Below are 15439 nucleotides of genomic sequence, written 5' to 3'. Positions count from 1 at the left end.
AAATTGCAGGACCTTATTTTAGATTTCCTTTCAAACCCATCCTTTGTTTAATTTCCTGCAAATATTAAAACTGTGTAAATATTGATAATGGATACTATTTCAGAACAGTTGGATGAATGTGACCTATGCATCACCTATGGCTCTTGATCCAAAGTTTAGCATTCTTGCATGGTACTCTCACTAACATTTAATGTCAACTAATGTGACAGTCTGAGGAAAATTATTATTTGCCATAAAGCCTCATGCTGAGTGCCTCCCTTGCCACAGAGTTTGGGAATCAATATACTGGATCAGCACGATTTTGCATTAAATTGTTTTGAAACAAAGTCACGTCAACTGTCAGATGATAAATTAGCTTCTCCTTTCTTGAAACAAAACCCTTCCTTAATAAAGCCTGGGTTACTACCATAAATTCAAGACATTTGAAACTGTATTCTAGCTCTGTTGTCTATTGATCTCAGATGGATGAGTACTAGGATTCCAGTTTAATTATTGGGGAGAAAATGCAAAACATAGTACATTCCTGACATGCAAAACCCAGGAATAAATTGTGATGTTTGAGAAGTTGATAGCGTTAGCTTTCAAAAAAATAGATAATATGCAGACATTGTTTTTAGGTTAACAAATATGGCATGCTGAATGCAAAGGTTGCATTTCAACTTCCTACTCTGCTCCCTGATGGAGCTAAAAGTTCCTTGTGTGTGACTTTTGGGCACAAATTACTCTCTCAGTCTTGCCCAACTGAGCATGCTGTTTTTATACAGCAACAAGTTTATGGACTTAGATGCTGTAGGAGCGTTTTTCCTGACCCAGGACAAAGACTCAGGAGGCAGGCAGCATTCAAGCAGAGATCGATTTGTGCAGAGAGGGCCAAAGGATCTTCCCCAAATTTGGCTTCAGAAGATCGATCAATGATACACGCTCTGCTTTTACAAAGAAAGACAACATTTAAATATATTTTGTATTATAGTAATCAAACACAACATATTCACTGTCCTTCCTCTTAATCCAAATATCCAATTCCGTGGGACGCCAGTCAATGATGGGCACGTCTACGGACAGAGATAGTAGGAACTGCAGATGCTGGGGAATCTAAGATAACAAGGTGCAGAGCTGGATGAACACAGCAGGCTAAGCAGCATTAGAGGAGCCGGAAAGCCGACATTTTGGGCCTAGACCCTTTATCAGAAAACAGCCAGGTTCCCATGATCTTATGGTGGTAGCTAGACGTTTTAATTTTTTAAGGATTGAGATCTTTCTATGCATCCTATTCATTTGCATTCCAAAAATCTAATGGTTACACTTCTCCAGGTCTTTCTCAGGCTTGTTTATTTGTAAGCACAGCTTGAATTCTCTTACCCATTGTATTTTGGTGCTGTTTTTTATCACATTCAGTTACTCCTTTTATTTTCCAACTTTCCCAATTACATAATGTAAAACTAAAATGTCAGTTAGTTTTAACTAATTGCTGTAAGGTTAACTTCTGTTATAAAGTTAATAATAAGTATAAAGTTATACAACTACTACAATTATCATTTTGTAATTCATGGGGGGTGAACGATCCAACTTGTTCAGGGCAGAAGAGAAAGTATCTCCTAAGGCTAGTTAACCTTCACATCCAAATTTAACAGTGTTTGTTTAAGGCTTGTATTATATTTTGGTTATGTATTAATACCAACTTCTATGATTACAGCATCTTTAGCTAGAAATTATTTAATATTGCAGGTAGCTTCAAAGAGGCAACAATTTACGACAAAATACCTTTAGCTGTTATCTTTGCAGCTGCTTAAGGACTAAATCTAGCATCTAATGTTACTGATCTACTGGAACAATCATCCTTTCATTAATAAGGCTAGAACTGGTCATTTATCCATCCTATGGCATCCTTTTATCTGAACTGTCTCAGATAGGAACATACAGCATTCTTTTACTGACCTTCCAGCACTTAGGTTCGAAGGTACCATTGTATTTCACTGTGTGAGCAGGCTGCTTAGTTTTACTTAGCTTAGCTTCTGTCTGCCATCTTGTAAGCAGGCTTGGGCTACTTGGTGTGATCCGGTACAAGTCACATTACATGGCTAGGTACAGATCAACCTTATAGATCCCCCTTTGGCCCTAGACCAAATTACAGCCAAGGGCCACTAATTATTTAAGCAGTCCAAGTCAGAGTTCAAAAGTCCAAGTCATATTCCAAGAGTATCCTTCACCATGTAATGTTGCATCCATGGTCCTCTTTTCATCGTTCAATGAGGTAGCCATTTCTTTTCACTGTTGCACTAATAGTCTGTTGGCTTGGTGGTGCATGTTCATTCCTTTGATACATAGCTCTTCTGCAGTCATTTTCTTCATTATTGCAGTCACAATGCATTTTATAAAACTAAAAAACAATGCAATGCATCAACAATACATCAATGCTACAAAAAACATTAAGTTCCCTGTACGATGGACATTCCAAGGGATCCCAACTACCCTGTTGCCCAACTCCATAGGTTCAAAGATGGAGCTTGTTTGAGTTTATTCATTTCTTTTTGGATACAGTCGGCCAGATCAGTAATTGCTTCTGAGTTATTGGGGATGTACCTACAGCATTCTTTTCCAATGAGTGCACATGTTCCTCCCTTTTTGGCTGACATCATGTCGAGGCTAATTCGGTTCTGCAATGCCATGGCTCATATGGCAAACGTTTCTGCATTCATTATGCCCAGAGCTCATGATGTATCATTGGTCACTTGTTCTAAAACTGTGGCCATATTGATAGATTCTCTGGATAACTTCTCTGTGCCGTATCAGTGTGAGAGTATGGAGAGAAGCCTATCTACTCCTGAAATTGTATGTTTGTGTCATCATGGCATCACTTGCAGGTGGGATGTTCTGTGGTGTATGAATCATACCACATAGGCCAAGCAACATGGTCCTATCCAGGTGCCAGGCATAGATTCTGTGTTCACACACAAAGTAGGTGCTGTTGTACAGGGCGAATTCGGTAATAATCTTGGCGTACCAGCATTATTGGAACATTCGTTTACTCGTGAGGTTCCTGAAGGTCAGGCAGCTCGGGCCACCCTGCATGAGAAGAGGCACGTTTAGGGATTCCATGGTCAGGAAGAGTGGACTGATGGGTCCTGGGACAGGGTACAAGGAGATGTTGTAACTCTGGGTGTGGTTAATAAATCCCATGGGTGTTCTTTTTCCTTGGTTTTCAACTCTTTGTAGGGAAATCAAGCCATCAGATCTCCCTATCATTGATGTATTAGTCAATGTGATTGACGGGGTTGTGCCTGAGATCATGTAGTTGGGTTGGTACCATCCTGTAAAGGTCGTCAGGTTATACCCTGCTGATTTCCATTGTGCCCTATCTCGGTCAGTATTTGCAATGTACTTCCCACTGTTGGGTAGGGTGCCCATGTCTATCTCCCTGTTTTGAGCTATTTGTCTTAATATCAATTTAGCTCATCCTGAAGCATTAAAGGGGATGTTTCGCATTGTATACCTTCCTTAGAGTGTATGGGGACATGGGTGCTGACCCAGCAATTGGAAACATTATGCTCTCTAGCACACACACATGTGATAAACATAAAAATATATTAACATTCAAATTCCCTTCTCCACTCGCCTACTAGCCTCCAATGGGATCTAAAGTAAGAAGAACCCACAGAGGATTAGCATTTTCATTCTTAATTACAGCCTCCACTAGACAACCGCATCACACATCTTGAAGTGCAACCTTAATCTGCTCTGGTTGCTGTTCTGGGGTTGAGGGTTCTGCTCCTGCTGTTTGTTGGTGCACATAGATGACAGTCCTCTGAAACCTGCAAGAGGGAGGGAGAAAGAGAGAGAGAGACTGAGACACCGAGACACTGCCAGACTAGCAGGCTGGACAGTCACCCCATTAACCACTTGTATACTCTCAGCTGTGCAGGGTGTCTCTACTTACTAATTCCATTTTCATTAATAAAAGCACTTCTGTTACCTGTTAATATTACATCATGAGATCTGTCCTATCACAGGGCAAGGCTCCTTTGTTTGTGATTATTTTTACCAGGACCCTTGATCCTGGGGCAGGCATTTCAGTTTGTCTGTGTGTCCCTCAGACTCCCAATCCTTGACAAGCTGCTGGCCTTTTGCCTGTCCATGAAGTATGTGTAAATGCTTACTGAGGGATTTCATGTAATCCCAGACTTGTCCCTTGCTGTTAGTCAGTTCTGCTCCATCTGTGATTAGTCCTGAGTGTCATTACTCATCCTGTCATGAGTTCAAAGGGTGTTAGTTCAGTGTTCCTAGAGGACATTGCCCTCTGGGCTATCAGAGTGGCAGGTAGGGAAAGGGTCCATTTAATCTCTTTCCCTATCATTGCCTTGGTCAGAGCAGAGTGTCCTATTCATCCTCCCTACCATCCCTGAGCTCTGTGGACAGTAGGAGAATATGATGCCTTTCTGTTACTCCCAGTAGTTTATGTGCTTCCTTCAGGCACTTCCAGTGAAGTGCGTCCCTTGGTCTGAATCTATTTGTAGGGATCCCACCTCCACTTCCTCCCTCTCACCCGCACCTCCACCAGCCACCCACACCACACCGTCCCCCAAAACACCAAATCGCATCTCGGCCATTAGTTCGGCTGCCAGTACTTTTGTCACCAAGGTTGCACTACAGTCTTTTGTGCAGAAATCTTCTAACCATCTGGTAAACTGGGTGACCATGACCAGACAGAATTTCTTATGGAGTCTATTTCCTATGGAGTCTATGTAAATGTTTTCCCATGGCCCCCTTCGATGGGGCTAATAACTCCTTTTAATGTTAATTCCCTGTCCTGGCCTGTCTGTCCATGTACAGTGCATCTGACAAAATTTAGCTACGTTGCTTCCCATTCCTTTCCACCACTGGCAACTAGACATCAACTGTATCATTCTATTTCTCCCTATGTGTGCTAATCAATAGTAAACATTGCATAACATCTGTTGGCTGAATGTGTGGGCTACTACTTTGTCTTCGTTTCTCCAAATATCATCTGCTCCTAACGCTGTCCTGTCTTTAATCTATTTTGCTTCTTCTTCTGAACTAGCTGCTGCCTGTTCCATTAAAATGTTCCATTCATCTTCTTTGGCTTCTTGCTCTCTCTCAGCTGCTATCATTGTCACATCCTGTTCTAACACTGCATTTGCTGCACTATCCATATAACTACTTCTTCTCTGCTCTGGTGTTCAAATTTTTCTGTGTGCTTTAGTTACTACCGCTTCTTTCGATTCAGTAGCTGTGGCCATTAAATCCTTGTCTAGGTTCTCAAGCTGGATTACACTACCATTTGAAGCAATATAACCTCGGCCTGCCCATGCCGTTATGTAGTCATGGGCTACACTGAGGGTATACCTACTGTCTGTATAGATGTCAACCCTTTGTCCTCTCCCTGACCTCAGGACTGCAGCAAGTGCTTTTAGTTCAGCTACCTGGGCAGAGTGACAACCTTCTATTCTATCTTCCGCTAAAAGCTCCCCTTTCAAATTATCCATAGCCCACCCTGTTTGGGCATCACTATTATAATACTTCCATGCCCCATCTACAAACATGCAATTCACATTTGGCCCCTCTAATGGCTCTTCCTTAACTCAAACTTGTCTGTCTTCTTCCTGTTTCAAACGGGGGATACAATCATGGCTCTCTCCTTGTTTCTCCAAACATTTCACAATCTCTCTAACTGCCTCAACAGCTTCAGGTCTGATGGGGTACTGCCTTTTAGGTGCATTTACATTTCCAGGTATTTAAAATATCTCATCTCCTGAACTCAGTTTTGGTGGTTGGCCATAATCTGGGACACATCATTGTTAATTTACGGTAGCGATTCTTGGGGGCCCAAACCCACACAAATACAGCGGCACAGGTACTCTTAAGGAAGCATGGAATCCTTGACCTTGTAAATTTAGCCAGCAATCCCATTCAATCTTTGCTTCTCACATGTTAATCACAGCTCCAAATTGTTCCAACAAGGGTCTAGGCCCAAAATATCAGCTTTTGTGCTCCTAAAATGCTGCTTGGCCTGCTGTGTTCATCCAGCTCCACACTTTGTTATCTCGGATTCTCCAGCATCAGTAGTTCCCATTATCTCTGATCCATTCTTAGTATTCTACCTTCAGTATTTTTACTCACGTATATACAAACATTGAGCACACAATCTGCAATTTTTATTCCAATCCATTAACTGAGGGTGGTTGGTTGAGTCCTGCTGCCCACATCCTGTAACAACTGCTGCTGGTTTCTTAATATTCCCTTGGTTATTTTCTGCTTTCATAGCCCAGTTGAGTACTTTATTAATTTGTGTTTATTTTTCTTATCCTCTAGTTTTCTATCCCCAAATTACTTCATCCAATAGCAGTAAGATATCATCACACATGGATTTAAAATTTCTAAGAAAGTATCCATCTATCCCATGTCAAGCAGAATAGGTTAGTTAGCATTGAAATACCTCTTCTGTTATGTTTGACTTTTCTGATTCATCTATCAGCTTTCTCAGATTTTAGAGCAAATCAGAATTCTTTTTCAAAAGGAATTGCATTCCCAACATTCCAAATTTGCTATCATTGGCATAGTTTCACATCACTGTACCTTTACAGTAAGTAAATATTATCATCTAGAGGTAAATGGGTCAGCACAGTGGTTCAATGGTTAGCACTGCTGCTGCCTAGCACCAGTGACCTGAATTCAATTCCACCTTCAGGCAACTGTCTGTGTGGAATTTGCACGTTCTCCCCCATGTCTGCACGGGTTTCCTCTGGATGCTCCAGTTTCCTCCTACAGTCCAAAGGTGTGCAGGCTAGGTAGGCTGGCCATGCTGAATTGCCCATAGTGTTCAGGCATGTGTAAATTAGGTGGGTTATATGGGGATGGAGCTGGGTGGGATGCTCTGAGGTTGGTATGGACTTGTTGGGCCAAAGGTCCTGTTTCCACACCATAGGGATTCTGTAATCTAAACATTTACTCTTGCGTTAAAACAGTTTTTGGAAGTTCATTTTTGGCCAGTAAATGAAATTCCAAACATGACGATTTCTGAAATTAAAGTTTACCCAAAGTCTACACACAATAAAGAGCCAATTCTAAAAGGTAAATTTTTACCGAGCTTTACAAATAAACCTTTTAAATCAACGTTTCATTCTCAACTTCTGCTTTGCACAACCACTTAGTGTTTCGGACATCATATTAACCATATATGCCCCATACTTACACAGGCACATCAACATACGAACTAACTTCAAAGCATCCCCGGATCTGAAGCTCTAGGAAAAAAAAACACAAAAATTTCACAAGACAACACTTAGCAATCAACAAATGAAGGTGCGTTCAAACCAGATCACAAAGACTCAGTGAACTTGCACAGAGAGCCATCTCACGCTCTCTCTTTCATACTTTTGAACACAGTAGCCATTTCAGCATGTTTCTGCACTCTAAACACAGTCTGTAGAAAGGACCAGTTGGGACCCCAGCCCGTTTTTCCAGTCCTTCCCTGCCATTTCCCCAGACCCTCTCCCAACTGTGTCTGCTTCTATTTTACTGTTTTATCACTTCTAAACTTTTTTCTCTTTTCCTATCTCACACTTTTCTTGTGCCAGAGATTTCTGGGTTTTTTTTTGCTTTTTTCTCCTATTTCGCTTCCTTCTTTTTTCCTTATTTTGCTTCTTTATTCCTCTTACTTTGCTTATGTTTTGTATCTTATTTTACATGTGATAGCGCCATGACTCGCAACTCTACACCTTTTCTCCAATTTTGCACGCCAGGACTCACAACTCCCTCTTCCTTATTTCACTTTCTTGCATTATTTCATGCACGCAGGATACCCTCTCAGTATTTCGTGCATTCTCACGTCAGGTGTCCAGTTCTGTGCTGCGTGATCCTGATATCTCATAATTGCTCCCATCTAAAAGTTTGTTTTATGCCCTTGCATACAGAAGCGTCCCCACCAAATGCCACGCTAGCCAGAAAGGATGGTAAATAGACATACCCATCCAGATCGTGGCCCAACATGTGCCGGCTTCAAGCAGAGCACACGTGGGTTGTGGGCAATCTATCTTGTTCAGGACATAAGAGAAGGTGTCTCCTAAGGCTAGTTAACCTTCATATCTAAGCTTAAATGTTTTTTTAAAGGCTATTTAGTACTGAAACCAACTTGTATGAGCATTTTTAGCCTGAGCTATTTAATATTGAAGGCAGCTTCAAAGAGGCAGCTATTTACTATGAAACAACCTTAGCTGTTATTTTTGCAGCTGCTTAGGGACTTAATGTAGCACCTGAAATTATTCTTTTACTGGGACAATCATCCTTCCATTAATAAGGCTAGAGTTGGTCATTTATCTGTCCTAAGGCATCTTTTTATCAGAACTGTCTCAGATAGGAACATACAGCATTCTTTTACTGACGTAGCAAAGGTACCATTGTATTTCACTGTCTGAGCAGGCTGCTTAGTTTTGCTCAGCTTATGTCTGCCATATTTTAAGCAGGCATGGGCTGCTTAGTGTGGTCAGGTACAAGTTACATTACATAGCCAGGGTCAGCTCACTCCTACAGATACCATCACACCCAAGCTCAAATCAGACATTATCTGATATCCATACTGCCCTCATCCCTAGCCTCTCTGGATAAAAGACCACAGCAGACCTGTTTCAGAGATAGTAGGAACTGCAGATGCTGGAGAATCTGAGATAACAAGGTGTAGAGCTAGATGAACACAGCAGGCCAAGCAGCATCATAGGAGCAGGAAAGCTGGCATTTCAGCCTAGACCCTTCTTGGCTTATTTTTCATAATGCTGTTATAACTATTAGTAGAAACCTAAGCACTTGCTCAGGCTATTATGTCTGAGCAATACAGCTTCAGTCAAAATAAAATGCAATTTTTCTCATGAGGTAAATTAGCCAGATGAAAGTGGACTTCGTCAATAGGGTTCAAGAGATCATGATAGAAATGAAGTAATTAACATCCACAATTGACAGTTTTGAGAAATTTGCAAAGGAACTTGGTGTCTTCATCAATAAATCACTGAAAGCTAACATACAGATACAACAAGCTGTTAGGAAGGCTAATGGAATTTTAGCTTTTATTGCAACAGGATTTGTGCACAGGAGTAGTGAAAGCTTGTTTCAATTGTACAGGAGTTTGTTTAAACTGTACCTGGAGACTGTGGATAGATTTAGTCTCCTTATCTCAGGAAAGATTTTACTGTCATAAAAAAAATTGCAACAAAGGTTCGCCAGATTTGTTCCCAGGAAGGCTAAACTGTGCTCTGAAGAGATATATATATATATAAAAAGAAGACTGGGCCCATATTCTGTAGAGATTCAATGAAGTTGCATGAGAAGTCTAGAACCAGGGGGTCACAATTTAAAAAATGAAGGCTGATGCCATATAGGTCTGAGATCTTGTGAACCTTTGGAGGTGTCTACCACAGAGGGCTGTGGAAGCTTAATTTTTTGAATATGTTTAATGATGTTGAGGTGCCACTATTGGACTGGTTTATAATTTCCTACTTTAGACATAAAACCAGTCTGACTCCAAACTAAAACACAAACCGATTCTAAACAAGGCCTGACACCTAACAAGCATTGCCTGACCTAAAACATCACCTCTTCTTCACACTGATAAAACCTTTGGTTCTCTCAGGACAGTGACTTGAAATGAACTGGGAGGTTTATGGAATGCCTACAGTATGGAAACAGACCCTTTTGCCTAACAAGTCTACACTGAACCTCACAGTTTTTGAACTGATTAAAGATTTAACAGTACCTTAGGTTTGTTTAGTACATCTTCATCAATGGTGCAAACATTTTACTTATACATTCTGTGTCAGATCCTACCTCTCTCACTAACACCTGAAGGAGGGCTGGGGCTCCGAAACTTGTGTTTTCAAATTAAACCTGTTGGACTCTAACTGGGTATCGTATGATTTCTGAGTATGTTTAAGGCAGGGTATGACAAGAGGTACTGTAAAGGTTGGCAATGTTCAAAGTACAAAAGTTGTCCAGGGCGGGTGGAATGCTTTCTAGGCTTTCAGGAGATGAATAAAAAGAAATAGGCTTGTTTCTTCATTAAAGTCACTCAATCCTCCTTAGATATGGAGAATGGTGCCACAGGATGGGAAGGTTGCAAATGTTACTCTGTGTTTGAAAATAAACCAAGAGAACAATATAAAGTAGCAATTACAGGCCACACAGAGGCGGTGTTAGAAACTTCTGGATACCATAATCAGCCATCATTAATTTTCACTTGGAATTATATGGATTTATTAAAGTTAGCTTCTGCCTGACAATCTCAGTAATGTTTTCCAATGAAGCATTAGAGAAGCTTGAGCAAGGTATAGCTATTGCACATAACGCTGTGTACCTGGACCTTCAAAAGACATTTGAGAATCCATCTCATAACAGATGATAGTAACATTGAAAACCCATGGAATTAAAGTAGAGCAGTTTGGACCTAAACTCAGTTGCAAGAGACAAAGCAGAGAGTGAACAGATGTTTTCTCAGACTGGACAGAAATATGCAGTGATGTTACACAGAAACAGGCCCACCACTCCTTTAAATAGAATAATGACATGGACTAAATAGGAGGCATAGTTTCAAAGTTTGCAGATGGCAGAAATACTGGAGGAGAAAAAGATGCCAGGATGACTTGGACAGACTGAGGAAATGAAACAATAGGTGAACAATTAAATTTCATGCAAACAATTGTAATGTGATATATTTTGGAAAGGAAAATGAGGGACAGTGCAAACTAAATGAGATAGTAGGAACTGCCGATACTGGGCAATCTGAGATAGCAAGGTGTTGAGCTGGATGAACACAGCAAGCCAAGCAGCATCAGAGGGGCAGGAAAGCTGATGTTTTGGGTCTGGACCCTGCTTTAGAAAATTCTTCAGATGGGTCCAGACCCAAAACGTCAGCTTTCCTGCTCCTCTGATGTTGCAGAGCCTGCTGTGTTCATCCAGCTCTACACCTTGTTATCACAAACTATATGATACAATTTTAAAGAAAATGCAGCAACAATGGGGAATGTGGGAATGAGGCAGTGGGGAATAATGGCCCAACAGTATAATTGCCAGACTATTAATGCAGAGGTCCAGGTAATGTTCTGGGGACTGAAGTTCCAATTCTGCCACATCAGGGAGAGGTTGAATGTAATAAAAGTCTGGAATTAAGTGTATGAAACCATTGTCAATTGTCAGGAAAAAAAAAATTGATTCACTAAGGTCCTTTAGGGAAAGAAAGTGAGCTCCTTACCTGGTCTGGGCTACATTTAACTCCAGGCAAACAGCAGTGTTGCTGAGGCTTAACCACAATTAGGGATGGGTAATAAATGTCTAGCCAGCGATGTCCATATTCCATGAATAAATTCATAAAAACCCGGAGGTTCACATCTTTGAAGGTGGCAGGACACCTTAAAAAGGTATTCAGCATCTTGGGCTTTATAAATAGAGATAAGGGGATGAATTTTTGCATGAAGGTTGTCAGATAATTTCCTGACCCAGGAGATCCAGCTCCATTACAAACCTTGCTGCTTGCCATATTTTCAAAATAACAAGGTGGAGGAGAAAGGGTATCAGGTTCATTGTCTCTGGAGGCAAGCACAAGATTGTCATGGTAGTGGGCATTTGGTAAAACCTATCATCATACCTGACTTCACATCCATCCACCCTGCCCCTTCTTAAACCCAAAATCCCTTTCAACATCTATCAACACATATATTCTCTCTCTCCATGCTCCCTCAAACTCTATCCAAATACAATCCCTTATACACCACCTCATTACCTCCAAATAGCTTTCAAAGTATTCAAATATATGCTCCGTGGCCACTCACTCAGTGTTCGCTGTGGGTAAACCTAAAGAGTCATGTCTTTGAAATAGAACTGGAAAAATCTTCTAATGGTCAAATGGAAAACTTTCCTAAGATACTCCACACATCTTTTTCTTACTGTTTCAGAAGACATGCGTTTCACCAGTAGGGGCAATATTTGTCAACACACCCAAATTCCCTTGAGCTTAATGGCTTGCTTACCCATTTCACAGGCTGGATAAAAATCATTCACATTGCTGTGAAAAGGAGTCACGTATAGGCCAGGCCCAGCAATGATGGCAGGTTCCCTCCATAAAAGGATGTTAGAAAACCAAAATTTTCAGCCATTGCCAGTTTCACGGTCACCAATGTTTCCCAAATTTATTAATTGATTTTAAACTCCATCAGTTCCATGATGATGTTTGAACTTCTACCTCAGCATATTAGTCTTCATTTATGGATTACATGTCTTTTGACATTACCATCACACCGCTATCTATAGAATAAATCTCATTCATTAAAGTCCATTCAAAACAATTAAATCCCTTCAGGTGGACAAAATACTATAAAAATAAACATTTACTTAATTTTGCATAAACACAAATAATTATGTAATAACTTCTTAAAACTATTAAAATATCAACACAGCCTTCTGCTGAAATAAATAGTTTACTTGCTTTGAAACTCAGTTAAACATTCACAATGCATAAAACCTTTATAGTCTTTTGCTGCCTAATTCAAAATATGGATATTACTCTGTTATAAAATGAAGACTACTTCTTTTCATTTGGATAATGCTGCCCATCTTTGCCCTGTCTCAGCTCTTCTGCTGGTGTTACCATCATTCTCATCCTTCATTGTCTCAAGAATTGACAACTCCAATATAATTCTGGCTGCTTTCCAAAATTTGGTGTCCAAAAACTTGCAGTCATCCAAAACACTACAGACTATGTTCAACTTACATCAAATTCTGACTTCTACCACCTCTTCATTTACCGATCTACAGCAAGGAGATAGTCAAGCAGTTTGCTGTTACAATTCTCATCCTTGTTTTAAAATGCCTCCATGGCTTCATCCCTCCTCAGCTCCAGAATTTTCTTGAGCTCAACAAACACTTGTCAAGATATCTGAGCATCACTAATTGTAGCTTCTGGCACATCCCTCGTTCTAACTGCTTCACCAATGGTGACTGCGCCTTCAGTTGTCTAGCTTCTCTACACCAGAAAGGCCTTTGTAATTCTCTGCTCCAAACCTCACTTTTCTCCATTAAGAATTAAAAACCTGATCTTTGACCAAGTTTTTGATCATATGGCCCAAAATGTCCTCATATAGCTCAGTGCTATAATTCTTACAATGCCCCCATGAAGAACCTTGGGCTATTTTCTTATGCTACAGGTACTAAAAATGTATATAGTTACGGTATTGCTTATTTAAAAGGCACTTTGTGATGGGTTTTGTTTTGGCACAGTGGCCATAAGCAAGTTTTGGGTTATCAGCGAAATTGGTTAATGACATCCTATTTGGCCAAGTTCCTTCCAGGGTGGTTAGGAATTGTCCAATTTACTGTTTCTCTTCCTTTAACCTTCCCTGTCTGTCTCTTTCCTCATCAGATGATTACTGTAACGGTGTGGGCTTGGGGTACTGTCTTATGATGGCAAGGTTATATAGCACCATGTTGCTGATGCCCTCTCCATGTAGGATTGTCTCAGATCTTACCAGCCACTGAAAGGTTGTTTTAGCATTACATTGATCTGCCCCTATCAGATTTCACATGACGACATAGGTTCCACTGTATGTATGGATTGTGCATCAGAGTCATCAACCATCAACAGTACACACTGCATGCCTCCTAGAGGTGACCTGTTGATTTGCTGCAGTGGCTGAAATGCAGCTGTCACACTGAAGCTATGCAGACTGAAGGGATGATGACTTCTTGCTGCCAGGACACATGGTTTGGATGTGAATGATTCACTGTCCACATACCTGATGAATGTTAAAGGTGTGGAAACTCTTTCAGTTCTGATGCAGGGGATCACGAGTGGCAGCCACAAAGCATTGTGCTTGTCCTCAGTGATGGGAGAAGCCTGCAATCCTACTGAAGATGAAAATTCACGCTCCCTCGCTCTGTATGGCAATAGAAAATGAATTGTAGCAACCTTTTTTGAATTAGGTACCTCAGTGACCTTCCTTATGGAGAAGAAGTCAGCAACTGGGGGGAATTTAAGTTTAATTAATTCATAAATCTGCAATTTATTTTCAAGAAAGTTAGCATTAGTGATAGTCAGAAACTGCAGGTTGTTGTAAAAACCCATTTGCTTAACCAATATCCTTGAGGGAAGGAAATCTGTCATTTTTATCTGATCTGGCCTGCATGAGAGTCCAGGCGTACAGCAATGTGGTGGACCCTAAGATACTCTCTAAAATGGTCCTTGCAGACTACTCAGGCTACTCAAACAATAGGGATAAAACACAAATAAAGTCAGTCAACTGTAGCTAAGAACAGAAGTTCAGGAATGCATATGATTAAAAGAAAATACATACAAAATTTCCAGAAATAGCAGCAATTGTGAAGATTCAGAAGTTTATAGAATACAAAGAAACTGATAAGAAACTATAGAATATGATAACCATTTAGCAAAAAACATAAAAGCTGAATGGAAAAACTTTCTCAGGTATGTAAAAAATAAATGCTTGGCTAAAACAAATGTACATCCATTAAGGGCAGAAACAAGAGAATTTATAATGCAGAATAAAGAAATGGTAGAGAAAACAATATCAAAAATTTTCCAGAAGTAGAGATCCAAATGGCTAGGGATAATGAGAATGTGGAGGTGCCCGTGTTGGATACAGATGGACAAAATCAGAACTCACCAGGGTTTAATCCAATGGATGAATGGACATTGCACAACAATCACCAGACAGAGATGTTTCCTCCTGGTTGGAAACACTTCAGCGGTCAAGGGCATTCAGCCTCTGATGTTCGGGTAACTATCACGTCAGGTGGATTTCATGACACACAACAACACAGAATCACCGAGCAGAAACTGATAGCCAAACTTTGAACCCATGAAGACAGCCTCAACCATGATCTTGGGTTCATGTTCCCCTACAGGTGTCCACACCATGCTGTTCTGCGTCTGTAACATCGTCCTTACTGTCCTGTTTTTACAGCACCACCCCCCCCCCCGACACACACACACACACACACACACACACACACACACACACACACACACACGCAGGTACATTCAGTTTGTTAAAAAAAAACACACAATTAGTAATCACTGTCAATCAGTGTACCATCATATAAATTCCAGCTTTCAGAATAAAATCAGCCTGATTCCAGGTTAAAACTCTATGACAGATTCTGAACAAAGTCTCATACCTACAATTCAGTGTCTGACCTGAGATGTCACCTTTTGTAAATTCCAATAGCTCTGCCTGATTGTCATGACAGCACAGCATTGACATTGGCTTTATAAACCGTCTAACACTCTTAGTCATCTGCAGAGACTTGTCATCTGATGCTCCATTCACACCAGTTGCATGACCTTTTGATCTTGTTGCCCTTGATCTCTCTGCCTATAAACTCTGTGTTTGTGTACCTTGTTCTATCACTGCATGTGACGAAGGGGCTG

At 40.6% G+C, this 15439-nt stretch overlaps 1 long non-coding RNA gene across 1 annotated transcript in view; it reads right to left on the bottom strand.

Moving 5' to 3' along the window:
• Positions 1–1091: 1091 nt before the first annotated feature.
• Positions 1092–15439, bottom strand: part of LOC132209613 (uncharacterized) — a 101060-nt gene continuing 86712 nt past the window's right edge. Inside the window, exons 3-4 of the long non-coding RNA XR_009445801.1 lie at positions 7208–7259; positions 1092–3809 (exon numbers count right to left, since the gene is read on the bottom strand). This is a non-coding gene — a long non-coding RNA (uncharacterized LOC132209613). The remainder of the gene's footprint in view (positions 3810–7207; positions 7260–15439) is intronic.

This window comes from Stegostoma tigrinum, chromosome 5 (genome assembly GCF_030684315.1).
Source record: "Stegostoma tigrinum isolate sSteTig4 chromosome 5, sSteTig4.hap1, whole genome shotgun sequence".
Taxonomy (NCBI): Eukaryota; Metazoa; Chordata; class Chondrichthyes; order Orectolobiformes; family Stegostomatidae; genus Stegostoma; species Stegostoma tigrinum.
The sequence above is the reverse complement of the archived record's forward strand: the minus strand, read 5'-3'. Positions and strand labels throughout refer to the sequence as shown.